Here is an 11,654-nt window from a genome sequence, read left to right on the forward strand (position 1 = left end):
TTCCAGCCCAAGCCAGATGGGTGGTACACCTGGGCGGCCCAAACTAGGCCCAGGTGGGCTTAATTAACTCAGCCAATAGGGTCAACCAATAACTTCAGTCAAGCCTCCCAACCATAGGCATCAAATAATTGGGCCACGAGAACCACCTCTCTCCCCTCTTCTTTTTTGTCACCCGTGGCTCCTGTCCTGTGCTGGCTCTGCCACGTCATGGTCTCTCTGGCCTCAGGCTACCACAGGGGCGGTGTGTGTGGGGGGGGTGAGCCCCAAGAGGTTGCCCGTGTTCAGTGACTGTAAAACCTGAAACTTCTTCTGCACTTTATGAAAACCCACGGATCACAAACCAAGCTTACACATGAATTCTTCCTCTTGCAAAGCCAAGAACCGAGTTATTTCCCACCGAGAAATCCATTCCCTCCTTCAGATTTGGATTTTATTATTTATAATTCTTGCATCACACAGGCTGATGTGCCTTTTCCATGTGGACTTAGTTGATGCCTACCTCTATTGTTATAAGGAACTCTGATGGTATAATAGTAACACGCTGGGCTGCTAACTATGAGGTCAGCAGTTTGAAACCACCAGTGCCTCCTCAGGAGAAAGATGGGGCTCTCTACTCCCCTAGAGAGTTACAGTCTCAAAACCCACAGGGGCAGTTCTGTCCTGCCCTGTAGGCATTGGCTCCACGGCAGAGCGGTGTTTTATTTTCATTTTCACTGATCTTTACCCAAGTTATTTCTCAGTATTAATTTTTCTTTGTTATCATCCAGCAATTTAGCACGATTTTTTGGAATGAAAAACAAAACCTTGTCATTGTAGCTTTCAAATAAACCTGTTTTGGGAATGCTGTCCTGACAGCTCCGTGCACCCACCACCCAGCTCAAGTGATATCACCACCGTCCCATTCTTCCTTTATCTCTCCTTTCACTTGTTGACTTTTAGAAACCTTGAAATTTTTGTGTGTGTTTTCAATGTAGGATTACACAGTAGTTCAGGTTTCATTCAGCAATTTTGACAAAAGTTGTTCAGTGACATTATCTTTACATTCTTCACAAGGCATAAACATTCTCTTTAAGAAAAAAAAAGAAAATGATTAGGGAAAAGAATGTACAGATGTGCTTTATACAGTTGATGTATGTACATGCATGGACTGTGATAAGAGTTGTATGAGCCCCTAATAAAATGCTTTAAAAAGGAAGAAAAAAAACATTCTCTTTATTTCCATTCTGGTTATTCTCATCCCATCTATTTAGTTTGCCCGCCCCTTTCCATCCTTATCTTGGTTGTAAAGTACAGCTGCATGCATCAATTAACTCCAACAATACAGCCTGTGACATAAAGTGTTCTGCAATGTAGATAGTCTACAAACACTATATTGTATACAGGCAGTCCTCATACAACCCATAGTTAAAGCCTCGTAGAGCCTTAGGACAACATAGAAAACCCGGTGACAGTCTGAGGGACGAAACCCAAGAGTTCTATTCATTGAATAAAACTCAGCCTTGCTGGGCATGCAGTTGGACTGGGTAGGGGCAGTGTTGGCAGCTGGACTTGGTCCGTATACACTCATATGCCTGTACAGAGTGAGAAAGGAGACACATGAGAGTGAATGGAGATGGGATTGAGCCTATAGGTGCCAGAGTCAGGGATCACAGCGATAACCCTGACTGCTGCCACCCTGCTGAGGCAATGGCTTCCCGGATCACGGATAGCCTGGAAATGCCCCGGGCTGGGCTCTGCTACCAGTGTGCACACAGTCCAATCCAGTGGCCAGCATTGCTCCTACCCAGCCCAGCTTCAAACCTGACAAGGCTGACCTCCGGCATCCAGTGGATACAACTCTTGGGTTTGAGAAAAACATTAGGGGTGATAATCATTCATTTTTGAGTCCATTTGTTCTTTAACTACAGTTGACCTCAGGGACTGGTTTCAATTAAAGATTTGAAAAAATTCAAGATTTGAAAAATTCTGTTTTATCCAAACTGCACCCTCCCCTCAAGGTATTTTTTTTAAAGATGTTTTTATAAACACATAATGTGAAATTTTTACCATGAAAATAAAGTAGACTATTGTCCTGAAGATTAGTTTCTTCTTTGAGTCTAGCTTCCTTGTTTCTCTTTTGCTGTAGACAAGTACAGACCAGTAGTTATATCTTAGCCCTAACACGCTTTCGAGACCTCAAGCACTATTCGCCAAACTAAGATGTGCAGCCTAAACTAATAAATTATATTATGCCAATTGACTGAGATGCCCATGAAATTATCATGCCAAACGCTCCTAAGGGCCAGCAAACAATCCCTGAACTAACGACAAGCTTTTCTCTTGTGAACAAAACCAAATTATCATGCCAATCCTTCAATCCCAGAAATTCACTCCTGCAAAGTGCTTGGTTATGTCTAAGAAATGTCTGTAGGGCTGGCCCCAATCCCAACTACATGGACACCTGCCCTCCCCCAACTGAAGAATTTATTTCAGAGGACAGCACTCAATCTGCAGCTCTGAGAGAGGGACATGTCTGATCAGAGCACACGGGAGCAAATGAAGAGGGAGGAAGAGAGAGTGGAGCACATCCTGTTCCACCATGCCTTGAGGATGATATTCCCGTTCAGAGCAGCCAATCCACAGAGAAGACAACATGGCCGGCCCCACTATGAGACACAACATCCCTCACTGACCCATAGCCCTACAGGGGACAACACTGGAGACACAGTGTGGGAATTCCGTCTGATCTGATCCACAGACCAAGGCAAAACACTAAGGGTATGCAACAGATCAGCAAGGGGAGCAGAACAACGAAGTCCCCAGCGAATAACAAAAATAGACTTTGGGGTCAGGGCTTGGCACCCCAACAGACTCAACCTGAAAACACTCCTAAAGGTCAACAAACAGTCCTTGAGCTAACTATAAGCTTTTCTTTCTTGCTGTTGTGTTTTGTTTTTGTCATTGGCTTCTTGTTGTTGTTTTGTTTTCTTTTGTTGCTTGGTCTTGTTTTTCTGCATGTTATTATCTCTGCAGGTCTGTCTAAATAAGATAGTCTGGATGAACAATCTGGAGGAGAAAACAATGGGACCAAGAGTTCCGGGGTGACATGGGAGAGGGAGAGGTGGGGGAAAAGGAAGTGGTGTTAACAAATCCAGGGACGAGGGAATAACAAGTGATCCAAATCGGTGGTGAGGGGGCTGTAGGATGCCTGATAGGGAGTGACCAAGGGTAATGTAACCGAGAGGAATTACTGAAACCCAAAAGAAGGCTGAACATGATAGTGGGACAAGAGGAAAGTCAAAGGAAATAGAGGAAAGAGCTAGGAGGCAAAGTGCATATATAGAAGACTAGATAAAGACATGTACATATGTAAATATATTTATATATGAGGATGTGGAAATAGACCTATCTACATATATGCATAGGTTTAGTATTAAGGTAGCAGATGGACGTTGTGCCTCCACTCAAGTACTTCCTCAATGCAAGGATACTTTGTTCTATTAAACTGGCATTCCATGATGCTCACCTTTCCAACACGATCATTGAAGACAAAGCGGGTGCATAACCAAATGTGGTGAAGAAAGCTGATAGTGCCTGGCTGTCAAAAGATATAGTGTCTGGGGTCTTAAAGGCTTGAAGGTAAACAAGTGGCCATCTAGCTCAGAAGCAACAAAGCCCACATGGAAGAAGCACACCAGCCTGTGTTATCATGAGGTGTCAAAGGGATCAGGCATCAGGCATCATCAGAACAAAAAAAATCATATAACTGTGAGTGGAGACCCAAAGCCCATCTGTAGGCAATTGGACATCCCCTTATGGAAGGCTAGAGGGGAAAGATGAGCCAATCAGGGTGCATTGTAGCAATGATGAAACATACAACTTTTCTCTAGTTCATAAATGCTTCCTCCTCCCCCACTATCATGATCCAAATTCTACCTTACAAATCTTCCTAGACCAGGGGATTAACACTGGTACAGATAGGAACTGGAAACACAGGGAATCCAGGGAGGATGATCCCTTCAGGACCAGTGGTGAGGATGGCGATGCTGGGTGGGAGGAGGGAGGCTGGGGTGAAGAGGGGGAACCGATTACAATGGTCTACATATAATCTCCTCCCTGAGGGATGGACAACAGAAAAGTGGGTGAAGGGAGACGTCGGACAATGTAAGATATGACAAAATAATAATTTATAAATTATCAAGGTTTCATGAGGAAGAGGGGAGCAGGGAGGGGGGAATGAGGACTTGATGCCAGGGGCTTACATAGAGAGCAAATATTTTGAGAATGATGAGGGCAATGAATGTACAAATGTGCTTTACACAAGTGATGTATGTATGAATTGTGATGAATTGTATGTACCCCTAATAAAATGATTAAAAGAAATGTCTGAAACTGTTTTTATGTGGTCTATTATATATGAACATAGGTGTATGTTATCACTTATGCATGTATATATGCACGTATATACATCTAAGAGGAAGGATCAAGGAGCCCTGGTAGCACTGTGGGATAAGTGTTCGGTAGCTAAGCAAATGTTTGGTGTTCCAAATCCACTAGCTAATATGCAGGAGAAAAATTAGACTGATCCCCTAAAGATCTGTAGTTGGAATTTATAGCTTTGGTGATAAAAATGAAGCTAACAATAAATGATGGCATTTTGCAAGACCTGTGACTTCTTCATTTCATACATCTTTTTTCAACATAAATGACAACTTTGCACATGGACCTCACCAGATGGAACACACAAGTATCAAATTGACTACATCTGGGAGAAGAGACAGGGTCCTGGGTAGTATAGTGAGTTACATGTTAAGCTGAGTTTCATTACAAAGTTGGCAGTTAAAACCCACCAGCTGCTACAGGGAAGGAAAATCATATTTTCTTCTCCTATAGAGATTTCCATTCTCAGAAACCTACGCAGGCAGTTCTGCCATGAGGTCACTGTGAGTCAGAGTCAGTCAAGGGCAGTGAGTTGAGTCAGTGGGAAGAGACAACACAGAAGCTCGATATCATTAGCCAAAACAAGGCCAGAAGCAGACTGTGGAACAAACCGTCAATCGCTCATATGTAAGTTTAGGTTGAAGTTGAATAAAATAAAGACAAATTCACGAGAGCAAAAATATAACCTTGAGTACATCCCACCTGAACTTGAGGGACATCTCAGTAAGAGATTGGATGTATTGAACACTAGTGACCAAAATCCAGATGAGTTATGGGATGGCATCAAGAATATCATACGTGAAGATAAGAAAGGTTCAGAGAGTTAGAACAGGGGGAGTAGTGGGATAAAGAATGGTACACTGAGGGAACTGTAACGCATGAGCTGAAACAGAACGCGTATGAATGTTGAATATGAATCTGATGACCTGATCTATGAGTCTTCATCTATTCACAATAAAAAGTTAAAATGACATCTAAAATAAAGAAAATATCAAAATGGATGTCAGAAGAGACTCTGACACTTGCTTTGGAAAATGGTGAAGTAATTGGAAGAAATGATGAAGTAAAAGAACTGAATATGAGAAGCAACAAAGTCCACATGGAAGAACACACCCGCCTGTGTGATCGAGTGGTCCCGAAGGGATCAGTTATCAGGCATCAAAGAACAAAAAATCATATCATTGACTGCACACCTCCATGATAGGATCGCTGAAGACAAATGGGTGCATAAGCAAATGTGGGGAAGAAAGCTGATGGTGCCCGGCTATCAAAAGAGATAGTGTCTGGGGTCTTAAAGGCTTGAAGGTGAACAAGCGGCCATCTAGCTCAGAAGCAAAAAAGCCCACATGGAAGAAGCACACCGGCCAGTGCGATCACAAGGTGCCAAAGGGACCAGGTATAAGGCATCATGCAAAAAAAAAAAAAAGATATATGTGTGTATATGTATATGTGTGTGTATGTATATATATGTATATATGTATGTATGTGTGTATATATATATATATGTGTATATATATATATATATATATATATATATATATATATATATATATACCATATTAAATGAAGGGGGAAGTGCAGAGTGGAGACCCAAGGCCCAAGTGTCGGCCAATGGAGATCCCCTCATAGAGGGGTTTAGGAGAGGAGATGGGTTAATTAGGGTGCGAGGTAGTACCGATGAAGAACACAGCTTTCCCCCAGATCCTGGATGCTCCCTCCCCCCAACTACCATGATCCGAATTCTACTTTGCAGGGCTGGATAGAGCAGAGGTAGTACACTGGTACATAGGAGGGCTGGAGGCACAGGGAATCCAGGGTGGATGATACCTTCAGGACCAAGGGTGTCAGGGACGATGCTGGGAGAGTGGAGGGTGAGTGGGTTGGAAAGGGGGAACTGATTACAAGGATCCACATGTGACCTCCTCCCTGGGAGAGGGACGACAGAGAATGGGGGGGAAGGGAGACTCCGGATAGGGCAAGATATGACAAAATAACGATGTATAAATTACCAAGGGCACATGAGGGAGGGGGGAGTGGGGAGGGAGGGAAAAAAAAAAAGAGGACCTGATGCAAAGGGCTTAAGTGGAGAGCAAATGCTTTGAGAATGATTGGGGCAGGGAATGTGCGGATGTGCTTTATACAATTGATGTATGTATATGTATGGACTGTGATAAGAGTTGTATGAGCCCCTAATAAATTGTTTTAAAAAGAAAGAACTGAATAGAAAATTTCAAAGGGCAGCTTGAATAGACAAAGTAAAGCATTATTATGAAATATGCAAAGAGCTAGAACTAGAAAACCTAAAAGGAAAAATACACTTGGCGTATATCAAACAGAGAGAATTAGAGAAAAAACAACAACTTTGAGTTGTAATTTTCAAGGCTTCTCTGGGCAATATAGTGAATGATACAGGATATATCAACAGAAGGTGGAAGGAATACACTTTGGTACCAAGGGACTGTCCCAAAAAGAACTGGTAGGCATTCAACCATCTCAAGAGGTAGCACATGATCAAGAGCAGTGATGGTACTGAAGAAAGAAGTCTGTAACGTTTATATGGGCACAAAACAGAACCAGAGATCCAATTAACAAAGTTTTAGAAGCAGGCTTTACTGAGAAGCTTGCGGGCAGGATCAGCAACTCAGGGCATTGAGTTATTGAAACTGCGCAGAGGGAAGTTTGAGCTGTGTTCTTATAACCCCCTGGCTGGCAGGCACAGAGGGAAGGGGGAGAAATGTGCCTACACAAGGGATTATAAAAAAGGGAAGCAGTCGTTAAATTTTCTGGGAATTGGGCAAACTAGCTGAGCAAGCATCCTGTTAGTAAGAACACGCACTTTTGGACATTTGTGGTGTACCGAAGGGCGGGGGAAGTCGGTGAGGGTAAGTTTCAAGAACTAACATGGAAGCGCCTGATTCAAAATGGAGTTTCTTGTGCTAAAATCCTTCAAAGTCCAAATTATACTGAAGGCATTAATGAAAAATAAGGCTCAAGAAATTGACAAAATACCAATTGAAGTGTTTTAACAAACCGATGAAGCATGAGAAGTGCTCAGCTATTGCTAAAGAATGTTTGACAGCTACCTGGGTGACCAACTAGAAGACATTCATATTTGTGTCCATTCCAAAGAAAGGCGACTAAAAGGATGCAGAAATGATCAAATGTCATCAGTTTCACACACAAGTAAAATTTTGCTGAAGACAATTAAAAACAAAAGTAGCTGGCAACAATTCAAACCAGATTCAGAAGAAGACTTGAAACAAGGGCTGTGACTGCTGACTCAGATGGATCTTGGAGGAAAGCAGTATATACCAGAAAGATACTGACTTGTGTGTTAATGACTATGCTAAGGTTTTGGGCTGCACAGATATAACCAACTATGGATAACTTTGAGAAGAATGGGAATTCCAGACCATTTCCTTGTGCTCATGTGGAACATGTACATAGACCAAGAAGCAGTCATTTAAACCTGACAAGGGCACACTGCTTAATTTAGAATCAGGAAAAGTGTGCAACAGAGGTATCTTTTCACCATTCTTAATCAATCTGTCTGCTTAACAAATATTCCAAGAAGCTTGACTATATGAAGATATAGCCTCAGGCTTGGAACATGCTTATTAAAAATCTGATATGTGCAGGAAACAAAGAAGTTAATCCTCAGGATGTAGCACCATAATACATGCCAAGCCTAAATTGCTATTTGCGAGCACGTGGTCACTGAGGATACCCTCGGAGGTCAGCTGCTTGAAAGTTGTCTGCCTGAAGGCATCTAAGGTAATCAGGCCCTTTGCCAATCCTACCCTAGGTAGGGCACTCCCTTCTGATAAAGATAATGGATTGTTCCCCTGAAGGAGAGCCCAAAGACACCTAAGGTCAAGCCATCTCAGGGATGACCAAGGTTAGGCTGCCATCTTGATTCTAGAGCCTGCCTTTCTTATTACCTGTATGCCTTCCTGTCACCTGTATGCCTATTGTACAACTCCTTCCTGTTACACATGTGGACTGACACGCCCCTATAAGCCTTGGCTGGAAATAGTTTCACTCTCCTTGTGCAGATATGACTCCTGAAGTCATGGTGGTCCTGAAGGTGAGCACTTACATGCTTTATCTTGTATGATGTCTCTTTAATTTTACCTCTCAGATATGAATATCACACAACCTTTTTGGTGAAAGTAATGAGGACTTGAAGGAATTGTTGATGAAGGTCAAAGACTACAACCTTCAATATGGACTACAAATCAATATAAAGGAAACAGTAATTATTACAACTGGACAATAGATAACATTATGGTAAATGGAGAAAATATTGAAGTTGTCAAGAGGATTTCATTTTATTGGATTTATAATCAATGCCCATGGAAACAGCACTGAAGAAATAAAAATATGTATTTCAATGAGCAAATCAGCTATACACACCTCTTTAAAGTGTTAAAGAGCCTAGGTGTCACTTTGAAGGCTAAGGCACACTTGTCCCAAACCATGGTATTTTCAATTGCCTCTTCTGCATACAAAAGTTGGACTAAGAATAAGGAAGAATGAAGATGAATGGATACAATTGAACTATGCTGTTGTGAAGAATATTGAAAGTGCCAATATTTTTAAAAACCATTTTACTCGGGGCTCATACAACTCTTATCACAATCCAGACATACATCAATTGTGGAAAGCACATTTGTACGTTCATTGCCCTCATCATTCTCAAAACATTTGTTCTCCACCTAAGCCCCTGGCATCAGCTCATTTTCCCCCTCCTTCCCCGCTTTCCCCTACCTTATGAACCCTTGATAATTTATAAATTGTTTTTCTGTCATATCTTACACTGTCCGACGTCTCCCTTCACCCACTTTTCTGTTGTCCGTCCCCCAGGGAGGAGGTCACATGTAGATCCTTGTAATTGGTTCCCTTTTTCCAACACACTCTCCCTCTACCCTCCCAATATCATCACTCATACCACTGGTCCTGAAGGGATCATCAGCCCTAGATTTCCTGTGTTTCCAGTTCCTATCTGTACCAGTGGTCTAGCCAGATTTGTAAGGTAGAATTGGGATCATGATAGTGGGGAGGAAGGGAGGAAGCATTTAGGAACTAGAGGAAAATTGTATGTTTCATCGTCGCTACGTCGCACATGACTGGCTCCTCTCCTCCCTGAGGCCCTTCTGTAAGGGGGATGCCATGGACTGCTGAAAGTAAGAGCAGATCTGTTTTGGAGGGAATACAACTATAATGCTCCTCAGAATCACAAATAGTAAAGCTGCCTCTCATTTGCTTGGGACACAGTATCAAGAGAGGCCAATCTCTGGAGAAGAACATCAGGTTTGGTAAAGTGGAGCGCCAGTGAAAAAGATGAGCATTGTCGACAAGATGAATGGTCCAGTGGCTATGGCAAAGGGCTCAAGCATAACAATTGGGAAGATGTCACAAGACCAGGCAGTATTTTTTTCTGTAACACATAGCATCACTGTAAGTCAGAGCTGACACTGTGGCAGCTGACAACATATGTACCTATCATATATATTTTCATGTATATTCATATATACCTACACGGTTTTTTGCTGTTGTTTCAAAATTATATATGCAATAGCAAATACCAACAGATCTTTCTCTTTATTTTTTAAAATATTTATTTATTTATTGTGAAGGTTTATACACCAGATCATCAGCTTATATTCAACAAGCCTTATACATTGTGTGTCAATTCATCTATTGCAATCTCCTCAATGTACCATCACTTATTCTCCTTCCTCCCTATGTTTTCTGTTTCCTTCTTCCTTCTTTCCTAGTCCTCTGAACGTTGCCTTTGGGTAAATGCTGTCCTTGACTTCAGAAATGGTTAATTATCCTCCTACAGGGGAGAATTCAGCTCTAGACTTGAAGGCCCATATATATTTTTTAATCGTTTTATTATGAGCTCATACAACTCTTATCATAATCCATACATACATCAATTGTGTGAAGTACATTTGTGCATTCATTGCATCATTTGCAAAACATTTGCTCTTCACTTAAGCCCCTGGCATCAGGTCCTCATTTTTTCCTCTCCTTCCCTGCTCCCCCTCCCTCATGAACCCTTGATAATTTATAAATTATTATTTTGTCATATCCTCCAATGTCCAAAATCTCCCTTCACCCACTTTTCTGTTGTCTGTCCCCCAGGGAGGAGGTCACATGTAGATCCTTGTAATCGGTTCTTATGGGAAACAGAAGGATTTCTCCCAAGCTTTCTCCCCCAAATATATGCCAAACTTAGCTGCTTGCGAATGACTATACACTTGGAGGTCATCGGAGTAGATCAGGGGTCATGCTCCCTAAGAGCTATCAGCCATCTAGAGCAAGCAAACACCACCATTTATCTCACAAGTAGGGCCCACTGGCTTCTGATAAGGATAGTAGTTGTTTCCTTGTAGGAGACAGGAGAGAGGTCAAAGCCGCCCAAAGATGACCAAGGTTAGGCTGCCATCATGAATCTAGGGTCTGCCCATCTTGTCACATGTATACTCCTAGACCTTCCCTGTTCCTATGGGCACACCCCGAGCTCATCTCCTTCCTGTCACGCTCATGCCTGTCATACATCCCCCTCCTACAATGTGTGTGCCTATGGTGCTGCCCCTTCCTGTGACGTGTGTTACCTGTTATCATGGCCCCCTCGTGAGACATAACTCTTGGTTAGAAATAAAGCGGGGGCTCTCGTGTTCTCTCTCCAGAGGCTCTCTCCTGCTCTGGTGGCTGGGCTCCTCCCACGAGGACCACCAAGCAGGGCTGAGGTGAGCATGCTACCATGAATTGTGCCAGACTCCATTATTTGACTCTCTCCCCAACCTCTCACACTCTCTATGACTTTACTATAATCTTTACTTATTATCGCTGTACAATTGTGCCTACCGGACCTGTGATGTTTTTATTGGGAACTCTCTCCTCCCCACAGGTTCCCCTTTTCAACCCACCCTCCCTCCACCCTCCCAGTATCGTGATTCACACCACTGGTCCTGAAGGGATCGTCTGCCCTGGATTCCCTGTGTTTCCAGTTCCTATCTGTACCAGTGTACATCCTCTGGTCTATCCAGACTTGCAAGGTAGAATTGGGAACATGATAGTGGGAGGGGGGAGCATTTAAGAACTAGAGGAAAGTTGTATTTTTCTTTTTTTTTTTTGTCTGCACCCCAGTGTTTATTGTGGTGTAATGTTTATTGCAGTGAAATTCACAATCTCAAAAAATTGGAAACAATCTAAATTTCCAT

This window comes from Tenrec ecaudatus, chromosome 12 (assembly GCF_050624435.1).
Source record: "Tenrec ecaudatus isolate mTenEca1 chromosome 12, mTenEca1.hap1, whole genome shotgun sequence".
Taxonomy (NCBI): Eukaryota; Metazoa; Chordata; class Mammalia; order Afrosoricida; family Tenrecidae; genus Tenrec; species Tenrec ecaudatus.